Source organism: Trachypithecus francoisi, unplaced genomic scaffold, assembly GCF_009764315.1.
Source record: "Trachypithecus francoisi isolate TF-2019V2 unplaced genomic scaffold, Tfra_2.0 Lachesis_group21, whole genome shotgun sequence".
NCBI classification, from domain to species: domain Eukaryota; kingdom Metazoa; phylum Chordata; class Mammalia; order Primates; family Cercopithecidae; genus Trachypithecus; species Trachypithecus francoisi.
Window position 1 is genome coordinate 42,451,521 of NW_022681467.1, and position 15,163 is coordinate 42,466,683.

Sequence of the window (15,163 nt, forward strand, 5' to 3'; positions counted from 1 at the left end):
TCGTCTCTTACACCAAAGTCTGCACATGTCCTGTCATCCACCTGAAGTTCTCCTTCTCACCCCAAAGCCCTTGACCCTTGTAACCCCTGCTCACCATGCAGACAGCTGGCCAAATACATCTCCACAGGGATTTCCCTGGGTGCCCCCCACCCGGTACACCAGAATCCCCCATTTTGTCCACTCTTACTGTTCTGTACTTCTCTTTAATATCACCCAACACACCTGTAATGACCCACCTGTTGAGTGCCTGCACACCTCTAGATTGTGCATACCATGAGGACAAAGAGATGTCATGCTGTGTTCCAGCCATAGCCTTACCCTGGAATAAGCCTGACACACGATAGAACTCCACAAATACTTACCCTTCTTCCCACCCTTCTTCCCACAACCCCCAAAGATAATATCCACAATATATAGCACTCCGTTTATGTAGCTTAATTTACCCAAAGCAAGACACTGAAAATGCCTAGATGGGTTTAGACCTACTGAACGAATAACATAAACGAATTTGTGCTCAGATTTGGAGGATTCTGATGGGTTGATGATCACTCCCCTTGGATTACAAACTCATTTGCACTCCTCTGAGCAGAGCCCACACTTCCTGTTTGTACAAAAATCCCTACGTAACCTTGGTTCTTTCTCCACTGAAAATCCATCCTCTCCATGCCTTTAAAAGAATAATAAGGATACGAAAAGCAAAGATAATAATAATACATGCCTATGACTGCCAGGTACTGTGCTAAGCACTTAGCACATTTCAGCCCACGTAATGTTTCCATAAACCCTATAAGGTGGCTATAGTTGTTAACTCCATTTTACAGACAAGGAGACTGAGACTCAGAAAGATGAAGTCAGTTATTCAAGGTCATACAGCCGGTAAGCGATGGAGCCAGACAGTCTAACCCCAGAAAAACCTCATATAACCACTAAACTATATAATAATAACTTCCCAACATTTTTTACTGTGACTCATTGTAAAAAATACTTTTTTATATCATGACGCAGTTCACACATATGCACTCACCCACAAAAGACTGAAACAAAAGTTTCATGAAGCAATACTTAGTTTTATTATGTGCTGTGCATTCTACTTCCTTAAAATAAAGGATGGTCATGATTCAAGGCAGTTAATAGGCTATACATTCCAGTAGGTTAAAATTAGGTATGTACCACATATGAGTTTACAGTACTGCTTTTTATTAGGGTTTAAATGAAAATACATACTTGTATGTACAGATCATCTCTTGAAAGATACGATGTAGGCAGAATAACAGCAGCCCCCTAAAGATATCCACAGAGGCTTTGAAACTGTTAGGTTATATGGCAAGGAGGAATGAAGGTTGCAGATGGAATTAAGGTTGGTAATCAGTTGACCTGAAGATTAGGAGATTATCCTGGGTTATCTAGGTGGGCTTGGTGTAATCACAAGGGTAACTGGAAGGATATATGGAAAATGGAGGTAGAAGAGAATGTCAGAGGGAGGCAACATGAGGAAGACTCAATTGGCCAGGGCTGGCTTTGAAGATGGAAGCAGGTGACGAGCCCAGGAATGCAGGTGGACTCTACAGACTGGGAAAGAGAAGGAAATGGGTCCTTTGCCGGGCTTCCACAAAGGGACACAGCTCCGATGACATCTTGATTTTAGTCGATGAGACCCATGTCAGACGTCTAACCTACACAACTAAAAAATAATAGTCCGGGCGCAGTGACTCATGCCTGTAATCCTAGCACTTTGGGAGGCTGAGGCAGGTGGATCACCTGAGGTCAGGAGTTTGAGACCAGCCTGGCCAACATGGCGAAACCCTGTCTCTACTAAAAATACAAAAAATAACTGGGCATGGTGGCAGGTGCCTGTAATCCCAGCTACTTGGGAGGCTGAGGCAGGAGAATCACTTGAGCCCAGGGAGTGGAGGTTGCAGTGAGCTGAGATTGTGACCCTGCACTTCAGCTTGCGTGAAAGAGCGAGACTTGTCTCAAAAAAAAAAAAAAAAAAATCAACGTGGGTTGTTTTAAGCTTTTAAGCTGCTAAATTGTGGCAGTTTGTTACAGCAACAATAAGAAAATAACAGATTCCCAAGAAACCGGTAACAATGTTGTCTCTGGGGAGAGGGAATAGTTACTTAGTTGGGGGACAGGGTTAGGATGATAGAGAATAAAAAGAGCTTACTACTGAATTTTGAACCACATGAATGTATTCTTTTTTAACATAAATAAAATGTTTTGAATGTTTGGGGGTTCCTTTTGGTTTTTTGCTTGTTTGTTTGTTTTTGTTTTTGTTTTTTAAGATGAAGTCTCACTCTGTCACCCAGGCTGGATTGCAGTTGTGCCGTCTCAGCTCACTGCAACCTCCGCACGCTGGGTTCAAGCAATTCTCCTGCCTCAGCCTCCGTAGTATCTGGGACTACAGGCATGCACTACCATGCCCAGCTAATTTTTGTATTTTTATTAGAGACAGGGTCTCACCATGTTAGCCAGGCTGGTCACAAACTTCTGGCCTCAAGCGATACTTCTGCCTCAGTCTCCCAAAGTGCTGGGATTACAGGGGTGAGCTACTGTGCCCAGCCTAAGAAACCTTTTAAGACTTTTTTTTCCCTAGTTGCACCTCCTCCACCATGAAATTTTAATACCACAGATATACTGTATCTCATTTTATGAAATGTACATTTGTGTTTTATACATAAAAAGAATAGGTGTGTTTTTATGGCCCCAAGAACCAGCTTTTAACCCCTTGGGGGCCATACTCCTTTCTGGCCCCCCCCCCCACACACTGAGTATGCACAATTGAGGTATAAAAAAATCACATTCTTTTATGTCTGAAGTACAGATATACATTCAGTACCTAAAGAAATACGCAAAATATTGGTGGATTAATATTTCATGGTGGGAAGTGATTAAGAAAAAAAGTCTAAAAAACCTCCTTAGGAGAGCAATACATTTTAAAAGATTATAGATGGTTGAGAAACTGTGATCTAAACAGGTGGTTTGGAATTGCCCAGTGGGGCCCACATAGGATCAGAAATGTGGCAAGTGTCATGGCAGGAATGGGTAGTGTCTTAGAGGGGCACTAATGGGAAACAGGGACCTTGTCTCCCACTGGCCCTGAACATAGCGGGTAACCCAGAACCACACTCTCACTAAAGCGGACACCTCAGAGTGGCCCACTCTTATTTGAACCACTGAACATGTTTTTTTAAGATTTGGAAATTTCACATAAAATATGGACTTATGACTCTCTTGAAAAATTGGAAGACCCTAATGACACTGGGGCCACATTTCTGCACATGAACAATTAACATAGCTGGGTACGGTGGCCCACACCTGTAATCCCAGCACTTTGGGAGGCTGAGGCAGAGGGATTGCCTGAGGCCAGGAGTTTGAGAACAGCCTGGCCAACATGATGAGACCCTATTAAAATATTTTTAAAATTAGCAGGGTGTGATGTCCTAGCTGCCAGGGAGACAGAGGTGAGAGGATCACTAGAGCCCAGAGTTGGAGGTGACAGTGAGCCATCACATCATTGCACTCCAGCCTGGGTGACAGAGCAAGACTAAGGAAGAAAGAGAGAAAGGAAAGAAAGAAGGAAAGAAGGAAAGAAAGAAAGAGAAGAAAGAAAGAGAGAAAGAGAGAGAGAGAGAGAAAGAGAAAGAGAGAGAGAGAGAGAAACAGAGAAAGAGAGAAGAAGGAAGGAAGGAAGGAAGGAAGGAGAAGGGAAGGAAGGAAGGAAAGAAAGGAGAGAAAGAGAGAGAAGGAAAAGAAAGAAAGAGAGAGAGAGAAAGAAAGAGAGAAAGAGGAAGAGAGAGAGAGGAAGGAAGGAGAAGGGAAGGAAGGAAGGAAAGAAAGGAAAGAGAGAGAGAAGGAAAAGAAAGAAAGAAAGAAAGAAAGAAAGAAAGAAAGAAGGAAGGAAGGAAGGAAGGAAAAAGAAAGAAAGAAAGAAAGAGGGGAGGGGGAGGTGAGGGGAGAGAGGGGAAGGGAGGAGAGGGGAGGGAAGGAAGGGGAGGGAGGAAAGGGGGAGGGGAAGGGAGGGAGGAAAAGGGAGAGGATGGAGTGGGGAGGGGAGGGGACGGTGGAGGGGAGTGGGGAGGGGAGGGGAGGGAGGGAGGGAAGGGAAGAGAAGGGAGGGGAGGGGAAACACCACCAGCACCAAAACAACTGTGTAGGGTTGATTTGTGATTGCCCCACTCAGAAATGCGTAACCACTTTGGTTAGCCACAGACCCCCACCCCTCCTTATTGCTCCCTAGTACTGAACTCAGGTGTCAGTTTCATCCATTAGTTCATTACATTCCACTCTTTTTTCTGAGACTGGCATATTTCACTTATTTGCCTTCCCTGTCTGGCCCAGCACTGAAGCGAAGAAGAAGGAAGGAACTATGGGATGGAACGCAATTTCTTTCCTATCCTTATATCTATTTATCAAGAAGTCTTCAACAAATAACAATAAAAACTTTATTGAACACTTGACTGTGCACCACGTACTGTACTAAGAACTGAGTTTCGTTGTCTAGTCTAACTGTCCCCAGATCTCTCTGGAGTACACATACTCATCTTCATTTTCCTGATCAGCAACCCCAGACTCAGAAAGGTAAAGTAACTCGCCCAAGGTCACACAGCAAGTTAGTGACACACTTTAGTTATTATTTCTGTATAAAAACTACACCAAACTTAGTGACATAAAACAACCATTCCATTGTCTTCAAGTTTACTATGAGTTGGGGATTCAGAAGGGACATGGCAGGGACGGCTTCTCTGTGCTCTGCAGTGTCTGGGACCTCACGTGAGAAGACTTGAAGGCTAGGGATGAGTCAACAGCAAGAATCTAAAAATCACTCACAAATCTGGCACCTGAACAAAGATGACTCTAACACTAACCTCAGCTGGGACTGCCAACTGACCAGAGCACCTACACATGGCCTCCTCATCTGGCCACAGCCTCTCCATGTGCTTGGACTTCCTCACAACGTGGAAGCCTCAGGGCACTTCTTACATGATGGCTCAAACTCCAACAAGAATGTTCCAGCAAACAAAGGGGAACAGCACTGCCTTTTCTGACTTAGCCTTGGAAGTCCCATAGTTCACTTCTGCCACCTTCTATTGGTTACAAGCAAGTTACCCAGGTTCAAAAGAAGGGGACATAGACCCTAACTCTAGATGGAAGGAGGTTCCATTGCAGAAGAGCACACGGAATGGAAGATATTGTTACAGTCATCCTGGAAAATATGATCTGCCACAGGGCAGAACCAGGACACAAACTCAGGCAAATGGCTCCAGAGACATTGTTGTTAACCACTACCTACGCTCTACAGGTGGTTGTGAGAATTAAGTGAGATAACACATGCAAAGTGCTCAGGACAGGGAATGGCACATCATATAAATTCAATAAATGTTGCTTTCCTGATTTCATGTACTCTCTTTGCCTCTATACCTGTGCATAACCTTATCTATGAAGTGCCTGGCTACATGCATCTAGAAACCTGGCAGTGAGCTGACTCAGACTACTGAGTCAGAAAGACTGAACTCAGACTACCCCTCACCACAGCTCTGGATGAGAATTTCTCTGAGGACTCCATGGAGGAGGCCTTGTCTCGCCCATGTGGCTTGGCCATGCCTCTAAAACCCAGGCAGGGCCAGAGACCTGTGCCCCAGCCCCAGCAGACAACCCAGGGGACTGAAGTTCAGAGTTGAAGAGTTCAAACCCTGCACAGTTCATGAATGTTCCTGGGCCCCAAAGAGTAACCGGAGAAATTGTTTGTATCAGTGAGGAATGACTTAACTCTTGGCAAAACCTAGAAAACAGCCTTTCTTCCTGTTTCTAGAGGCCTTCCAAAGAAAAGAAACAGTTTAGATTTTGCTCAGCTCTGTGGTTGACTACGGACTCCCACTCCATGGGGAACCTGTGGGTGAGGTCCCAGCTCCTGGGAGCAGGGGGAGGGAGCATTCAGGGAGTGCAAACCAAACTATTTGGTTCTCTGGCCAATGGGGCCTCTAAGTTGGCTTCAGAGACCACTGAGGGATGGGAGTGTCACCAACACTGATCCCAAAATCTCTCCTCTAAGCTTTACCTTCCATTCAAGCTGGGCTGGGTTCCTCTCTACCCTAATTCACCTCATCCCATTCCCTCCCACTGCCTGCCCTTTGCAAGTGTTGAGCTGCCCTCCTGGAACACTTTCCTTCCCACGGCCAAGCAAACTCATCTGTACTTTCAATACCCAGGTGGAGCTCTGTCTCAACCACGAGAAACCATCCCCAAAAACCACGGCTCAACAGTTTTATTTCTCTCCCTGAACTTGCTACGCAATTTACTTCTTCATTCATGAATGAAATAGGTCATTTTTAGGGAAGGCGTTCTCCAGGCCTTTGGCCTCATTACTCGCTTGACGCTCTTAAAAATTATAAAGTACCTCAAAGAGTTTTTGTTTATGTGGCTTTTATCTGTTGCTTTTTACCATATTAGGAATTTACCCTGAGAAATTTTAAAACTATTTATTCCTTCATTCACGTGAAAAGAACAAGAACAAACCCATTACATGTTAATATCGGGGGATGACATCATCACACGTCATGAAGCCTCTGGAAAACCCCACTTCGCACCTGTGAGAGATGAGAGTTTGAAAAGGCAAATCACATCTTGTGTCATATCAAAACAAAAATAGTTTTGATCTGGTGGATTCCCTGAAGGGTCACCACAACATATTTTGAGAATTACTGTCTTAGGCTATTTAGAGGCACCAGGTTTTCTCTGTCTCTCTCTCATCTCTATCTCTTTCTCTCCCTTTTTCAGTAACTTACTATTTCTGTCTCTCTATCTTTGTCTGTCTCCAAATATGCCTTCTTCTCTTTCATCCACCATTGGCTTTTTGGTATAACTTTAGCATTTACTTTACTGGTACTTGTTAACATTTTAAAAAATTAAATAGATAAGGATAGGAAACAAAAAGAAATTAGGAGGTCAAGGCAGGAAATCTTGAGCCCAGGAGTTCAAGACCAGCCTGGGCAACATAGTAAGATCCTGTCTTTACAGAACAGAAAACAAAAAGTTGGCAAGATGTGGCAGTGGTGTATGCCTGTAGTGCCAGCTACCCAGGAGGCTGAAGTGAGAGCATTGCTTGAGCCTGGTAGGTCGAGGTTGCAGTGAGCCATGATTGTACCACTGCACTCCAGCCTAGGCAAAAGGGTGAAAGCCCGTCTCTAAAAAACACAAAGAAAAAAAGAAAGAAAGGAAAGGAAAAATCAGTGTGCAAAGCACAGACTCTTAGTAAAGACTGTGCATATCACAATACATCTTTTTGTTATACATTGTTCCAGATACAGAGAATGATGTAGATATAGGTGTAGATATAAATAATAATGTGAATGTGGGAATGTATTTGTTATTATAGGCTGTGGTCAGAAGATTTTGAAAACAGTATAATAGAAGACCATTTTTGGAGATTTCTCAGGGTAAGGCAAAGTTTAGCAAAATGTGGGGCATTTTCTCCTAGTGGTATGGGAAACAATGTTTTGGTTGCATACTGCATATGCATATGATATTAAACAACAATAGTATATTAACATTAACATTAAATAACATTAATAATCCCTGTTCAGTTGTCATTCAGCTACTCTGATTACATCCAGGAGGAAATCTCACTTGGTGAATAGGGTCTCTTTAACATTCTCTAATATTTGCTAATCTCCCTTGGTAATCAGGACAGACAAAGTCTGAAGTTCAGAACTCTCAGCAGTCAGCAATGTCTCGGTGGGCTCCAAAAACACTGTCTTGGATTCATATATATATATATATATACACACACACACACACACACATATACACATATATATATAAATCCAATACATATGATATCCAAATTCATATATATTGGATTTAGATATCATATATATTTGATATGTATACTCATATATGAATTAAAATATATATTTGATATGTAAATTCAAATGCATATACATATATATATAAATACTGTTTTGGAGTCATATATATGAATATATATATTTTCTTAAGTATTATATATACATATTTATGAATATATATATATAAATCCAAAACAGTGTTTTTTTATGTGTCTATATATATACATACATGTATTTATGGGTTCATATATATCATATATATGAATAAGAATATGGATTATAAGAATATGGAATAAGAATATAGATTCATATATATGAATTAATATGAATATGAATTCAATATATATGAATATATATTTATACATATGTACATATATAAAATGTTACAGTTGCTATTTGTGTGTGGCAATGATGTTACTTTTTCATCATTTGAAATGGAGACATAACATTTCTTATTTAAGTAAGTTTATTGCAATAATCAAATGAGTTTCTGTAAAGAAATACTTACGAAAATAATATCACAGGTGGTGTGTATATCTGTCAAAAACGGTGACATGAAGGTAGTTCCCAAGGGGTTAAGTTCCAGAAATACTTGTGTTCTGGAATGAACACTCAATGGAGTCAGGCAAATGTGGATTCAAATTGCCACTCTGCCACTCATTGTCTTTGTGACCTTGGGCAAGTGACTTAGCCCATGTTGAGGACTCACCGCTCCTTTGGGCTCTGAGAGTTTTCAAGGATCAAAGACATCTGAGGTAACACCAAATGACCTCAGGAGAAAGAGCCAATAGCTCTGTCCCATACTCTCTGCTAAATAAACATTTTGTGGGCATTATCTCTTTTAGGCTTACAACAATCTTGAAATAAAGATTTTTTTTTTTTTTTTTCCTACAGATGAGGAAAGAAAGGCTGAGAGAAAGGGCAATGACCTGGTCTTCCTCTTAATAAATGTCAACTTCTTTTTTTTTGAGACAGGGTCTCACTTTCCATATTTGGAAAGTGTGGGAGCAGGGATTTGAACCCAAGTCCATCTGGGTGTGAATCTATTTTGTTTCTGGCTGCATTTGCCCATCTTCATGGGGCCAGGAAGGGAAGGAGGGGGGACAGGAAGGGAAGGATGGGGACAGGAAGGGAAGGATGGGGACAGGAAGGGAAGGAGTGGGGACAGGAAGGGAAGGATGGGGACAGGAAGGGAAGGATGGGGACAGGAAGGGAGGATGGGGACAGGAAGGGAAGGAGTGGGGACAGGAAGGGAAGGAGTGGCCACTCAGCCACCACTCCCATCATCTCACCTCCTCTTTCTACCTCCTCTGCTGATGCTACTAAGCATGGTAGGAAAAGTTGAGATTGTTTTAATTACTCATGTTTTAGCCATAATTTATTTTCACTAGCTTTGTAATTTACACATGGGAAAAAAGCAGGTTTCCCCTGCTAAGTCCAAGAGACTAAGAAGATCAATGAAGTCATCGTCATTGAGTTAAATATTGAGGCTGATTTGTAAATTCACACTCAAGTTTGCATTTACAAAATATACCGTTGAATTAAATTTTATGAGGACAAGTTGTAGAATATGCATAATTCTTTTCGGATAGAAAAAATCCATCTACCCAGCTTATATTTATATTTTAGTTTTCAAAGTCTGACTTGTAAACACTCAACAGTTTTCACCCATATTTCGATAATCAAATGTAATGGTTGGCACAGGGCTTTGTAGTTTGAAATATTTGGGTCAACAATTCTACATTTCTTTCTCTTAACATGCTATTAAAATGTGAGGCTTCTGATTATAAATTTACTTTCATTCAAGACTGAATTGAACAATTTCATAATTTTAATTGTTCGCAACTGATCAATAGTCTTACTTCCAAATTCAAATTCCTCCAAGGAACAATCGTCGCGGGGCATAGCTTTTATGCAGGGTCATCTTTTGGGGGAGGAGCATCCAGGCAGAGGGGACAGCAAGGATGAGGATTTAGGGATGAGAGTGACCCTCCCTAAGTGTCTGAGGGGCAGCAAGGAGGGAGCAGAACGAGATGAGGTCAGGGAGGTGATGGGAGTAGGCAAAGAAAGATCATTCGAGGCTCATTCTCCATTGTCAGGACTCTGGATTTTTATTCTGAATAAGACCAGAAGCAGTTGGGGGGTTCTGGGAAAAGAAACAGCATATTCTGTCTTACGTTGAATAATATCACTCAGAAAGCTGAGCTGAAAATGGATAATAGTGGGGGAAGAGGGAGGATTGTATTCAATAAGCCATGTGAGCAATTATGCTGGCTTGGGTCAGGGTGAGGGTCCTGGGAGTGGTAAGAAGGCCAGGATTGGATGTTGGATGGTGGATTAAAGTGATGTGAGTGTGGGGAAAAGGGAGGAGCCAAGAATGATGGCAAAGTGTTTAGTCTGAGTCACTGAAAGAAAGAGTTGGCATTTATTAAGAAAAAGACCAAGGGAGGGGTGTGTGTGTGTGTGTGTGTGTGTGTGTGTGTGTGTGACCATGAGTTAACTTGGGCTGTGTGGAGTTTGAAATGCCCATTTAGACACCCAATGGGAGATGTTAACTAGATGACATGGACGCAGTACAGAATGCAGGGATAGTAAACCCTGAGGGCTGTTGTAGTAGAAATTATGTTCAAAGTTCCAAAAGTGATTGCTGAATGACTGAAGGTTGCTGAGGGAAGGAAAACTTTTCACTAAAAGCCAATTTGAACATTAACATGTTAGAGCTTCTCAAGAAATTAAAAGAGGCCAGGTGCGGTGTAATCCCAACATGCCTGTAATCCCAACGCTTTGGGAGGCCGAGGCAGGCGGATCACTTGAGGTAAGGAGTTCAAGACCAGCCTGGGCAACATGGCAAAACCCCAGCCCTACAAAAAATACAGAAATTAGGTGGGTGGGGTGGGGCACATGCCTGTAATCCCAGCCACTCAGCTGGCTGAAGCAGGAGAATAGCTTGGACCTGGGAGGCGGAGTTTGCAGTGAGTACACTCCAGCCTGGGTAACAGAGCGCCATGCTGTCTGAAAAGGAAAGAAAAAAAGAAAAGAAAAGAAAAGAAGGAAGGAAGGGAAGGAAGGAAGAAATTAAAGGGGTCTTCTCAGGCCAGGCAAAGAAAAAGTGGAGCCCAGAGGGTATCATCCCACTGGGACCCTAGCCTGAGAGCAGGGATTGTGCACAGGCATCTAAGCCAGGGCAAACCACCTGGTCTGGCTACAAAATTACACCCGATATGTGTTTCAGAACTGTAACCCAGTCACAAGCCTCTGCCTCTTCTTTAAAGTCTTTTCCCCTGACTCTGCCTGCTTCCTGCTTTTATGTTCCTCTCTACCTCTTTGTTGCAGGGGGCCCCAGTAAACAGAGCTCACCTCACCTCTCCTGATAGATTGCTTAATGAGTACACATCCCTCCCATCCAGCAGGCACGCCCCTTTGCGAGGTGACCCTGAGGCTCCTCCCCTCCAGAGGTGGGTTCTGTTCCTCCAAACTTTCAATTCTGGGCTTCATCTTGTGACTTGATTTAACCAATATTATGTAGTAGAAATGCCAGTGCGTGAGTTCCAGAGCTTGAGTCTTTAACAGGTTTGAAGCTTATGCCTTCACCTTCTTGGAAACTCCAGACTACCATAGAAGGCAGCTGGTGCAGCCTCCTGGGGAATGAGACACTCTGTGGAGTAGAATGGAAGCAGCCTCCAGTCAACAACCAGCCAGACATAAGAGGGAGGCTATCAGGGCATTTTCAGCCCCAGTCAGTCTCCCAGCTTTGTGCAGCTACATGAGTGAACCTCAGCAAAACCAGCAGAGAAACTGCCCAGCCAACCTTTAGAATCACGAGAAAGAAGAAATCATTGTTTTGTGATTTGTACACAATGACAGATAATGGATATACCTTTCTTAGCCTCATGTTCCTCATCTGTGAAATGGGAATAGCAGTCCCCAACTAGTAGAGTTATTTTGCACACTAACCAATTTACTAGATGTGAACGTACTTGCAATCTATAAAAAAAATTGCATGTGTGTATTGTTAATAGGCCTAAATATATTGGGTAAAATAAAATTTGGGCCCCTGGAAAGGTGATCTGACAGTATTTTGGCACAGTTAACACAAATAGAGTGTTTGGGCACAGACCAGGCACTGTTCTAAGTTCTGTAATTGTGCTAATTCATTTAACACTCATCATGGTTGGGAGCAGTTGTTCATACCCGCAATCCCAACAGTTTGGGAGGCCAAGGCAGGAGGATCTCTTGAGTCCACGAGTTCAAGACCAGCCCAGGAAACAAAGCAACACTCTGCCTCTGTGAAAAATAAAATGTGAGCCAGGCATGATGGTGGGCACCTGTAATCCCAGTCTGTCAGGAGGCTGAGTTGTAAGGATCAGTTGAACCTAGGAGATCGAGGCTGCAGTGAGCTAAAATAAGCCTGATTGATAAAACTAGACACTGTCTCTGAAAAAAGAAAGAAAGAAAGAAAGAAAGAAAGAGAAACGCAAGCAGCATAAGCAAGTGTACAAGGTTGGAACCATGTTTTACAGGTGAGGAAACTGAGTCCTAGAGAGGTTAAGAACTTTTCAAATGTCATTCAGCTAAGAAATGATGGAGCTGGGATCCAAGCCCAGGTGACCTGGCTCCTGAGCCCTGGTTCCCATGAGATAATGGCAGGCAGACACGGCCAGGTGCGGTGGCTCATGCCTGTAATCCCAACACTTTGGAGGCCGAGGCGGGTGGATCATTTGAGGTCAGGAGTTCGAGACCAGCCTGGCCAACATGGTGTGACCCCGTCTCTACTAAAAATACAAAAATTAGCCTGGTGTGGTGGCAGACGCCTGTAATCCCAGCTACTTGGGAGACTGAGGCAGGAGAATCGCTTGAGCTCAAGAGGCAGAGGTGGCAGTAACCCAAGATTACGCCACTGCACTCCAGCCTGGGCGACAGAGTGAGACTCCATTTCAGGAAAAAAAAAAAAAAAAAAAAAAAGAAGACAGGCACATCCAAAGAGACACTTCGGACAGCTGGACACTGCAGGAAAAGCTGCACCCTGCTCTAATGTGAGAGAGGGTTTCCATGTGGTTGTTATTTGGTGGTGGCTGGAGATGGAACCAAGGTCAGTTGTCTCTGGAAGGTTGGCTGCATCAGATACTGACTTCTGTCCTTCCTGCATTCCATTACCTTTCCCTTCCGTTCAGCTGGGGATCAGGCTTTGTGGGCAGTTGTTTCTGGAGACTTTTGTGTCAGGGCTTCCCGGCTTCCATTTCCCAAAGCCATAATCCATTTGCAGAAGACTGGGATTTTCCTACAATAAGAAGAAATTTCCCTGAATTGGATAAAGAGAAGTGAGTTCTGTGGGTTCTGGAGCCCCAAAGCAGGCAGGGCTGGGGGGTGCGGTTGTTATTCCCTGTTCTCTGGCAGGATATATTAGGGATCATTGCACGCTGCACCCCACCACCTTGCCCCAGTCACTTTAGTTTCCTGTCTCAGCCACGGTTTCCTGCCCCAGGCGTGGAAGGGGACATCAGAACCACCGCATCTGAAGGGGCCCTGTGGACTGGGACAATGGGCTTCTCCTGGGTCACCAGTGAGTACCATTGACTGGCACTCCCTAAAACTGCGGAACTGAAAATCTTGGTACAGCCCAAAAGGAAGGGCCCAGTGAGCCCCAACCATGACAGTGGTTCAGGGCTCAGACTGGTAAAAAGGTAGATTTAGTACAGCATTTCCAAATTTCAGTTGTTTGCAAATTCCCTGCAGGTAGAGTGGCCAGATAAATGCAGAATACCCAGGTGTTCAGCCTGTCTTTTCTCCTGACCACCCCCACCTTTCCAATATTTTGGATATTCTTATACTAAAAAATTATTTGTTGTTTATCTACTATTCAGATTTAACAGGGTGTCTTGTATTTTTTATTTGCTAAGTCTGGCAGCCCTAGCTTCAAGATTTTTACCGTAACCACACACTACCTCATATACTTGACACTTTATGAGAACAAACCAACTGTTCTAACATTTAGTTCATATTTTCTTTAAATCCATATGACTTTTTCATTTAGGTAAAGTTATTTTTAAGGGAATTTTATTCCACTAATAAAAATAGAAAACTGGCATTAATTGCCTTAAACAGAAGTTACTGCAAAAATGATATTTGTTGAGAGCCAAGCAATGTTTTGAAGCTCTAGCTATGTTCTTTTGTCTCCCTGAGGCCCACCCTCTCTCTTACAAAAAGATGGGAGTGTTAGAGAAATGCTAAAGACAGGCTAGCAGTCTAGGGAGACTTTTTATTTGAAGGACTAGCCGAAAAAGGATGGAAGTGGAAGGAATTTCTGTCCGTGTGAGTCGATGCTATATAACCTCAGGTCCATGTACTGCTCTCACCTAAATCTTTTTCATTTTTTATTTTTTAATGTTTAATATAAAGACAGAGTCTTGCTGTCCTGCCCAGGCTGGTCTCAAACTCCTGGCCTTAAGTGATCCTCCTACCTTGGCCTCTAAAATCATTTTAGCATCCTATGTTTTAGGACACTCTGATTTACAGAACATAAAGGAATGTGGCATTTGTTGTTCACCTCAGTTTGCGACTGGAGATTGATATCAAAGTTCAAAATTGATAAAAAGAAATATCTGCACTAGACTTTGTTCTGGGCGTCTCACCCACCTACCCACATGACCCCACTTATTTCTCCTGACCAACTCAGCAAAAAAGTCCTCTCATTTCCCCAACCCTTTATTTACTTACTTATTTATTTATTTATTTTGAATACGGCAATAGAGACATCACTTCCCATCAGGAGCGCCATCTGTGTTCTCAAGAACTTTGCTTATGTTGATCTCTCTGTACATACCTACCCTCCTCCCAAGCTCCACAGATACAGGTTAAGAAGGAAGCATCCAAAGGAAGCCTTTGGGGCTGACTTGCCCATCTGTCCTCCTGAACCTTCATGCTGCAGCCCTGCTCCCAGGTTATACTTGGGAAACTCAAATAACCTAGTTTCAAGGCAATAAAAGTTTCCAAATTTCCCAGAGGACAGAAGATTTTACCCTGAGTGTTACTCACAATTTGTAATAACTTTTCCTTTGAATCGCCCCGAATTCTTCTCTGTCCTAACAAGTCAGTAAGATCTGGCTTGAAGTGCTCGTCCATGTTCCGCCTTTTGATCTGCCTTCTGCTTAGATGGGTGTGTTACCTGAAAGACAATTTATTGAGCTGTACCCTTATGATCTGGGTACCATTCCGTATATTTTGACAAAAAGTTTTGAAAACTAAAAAATATCACTCTGTGTTTATACCTAAAAGGATTGAAAGATTTCAGCAGATACTGGTATACTCATGTTACTACA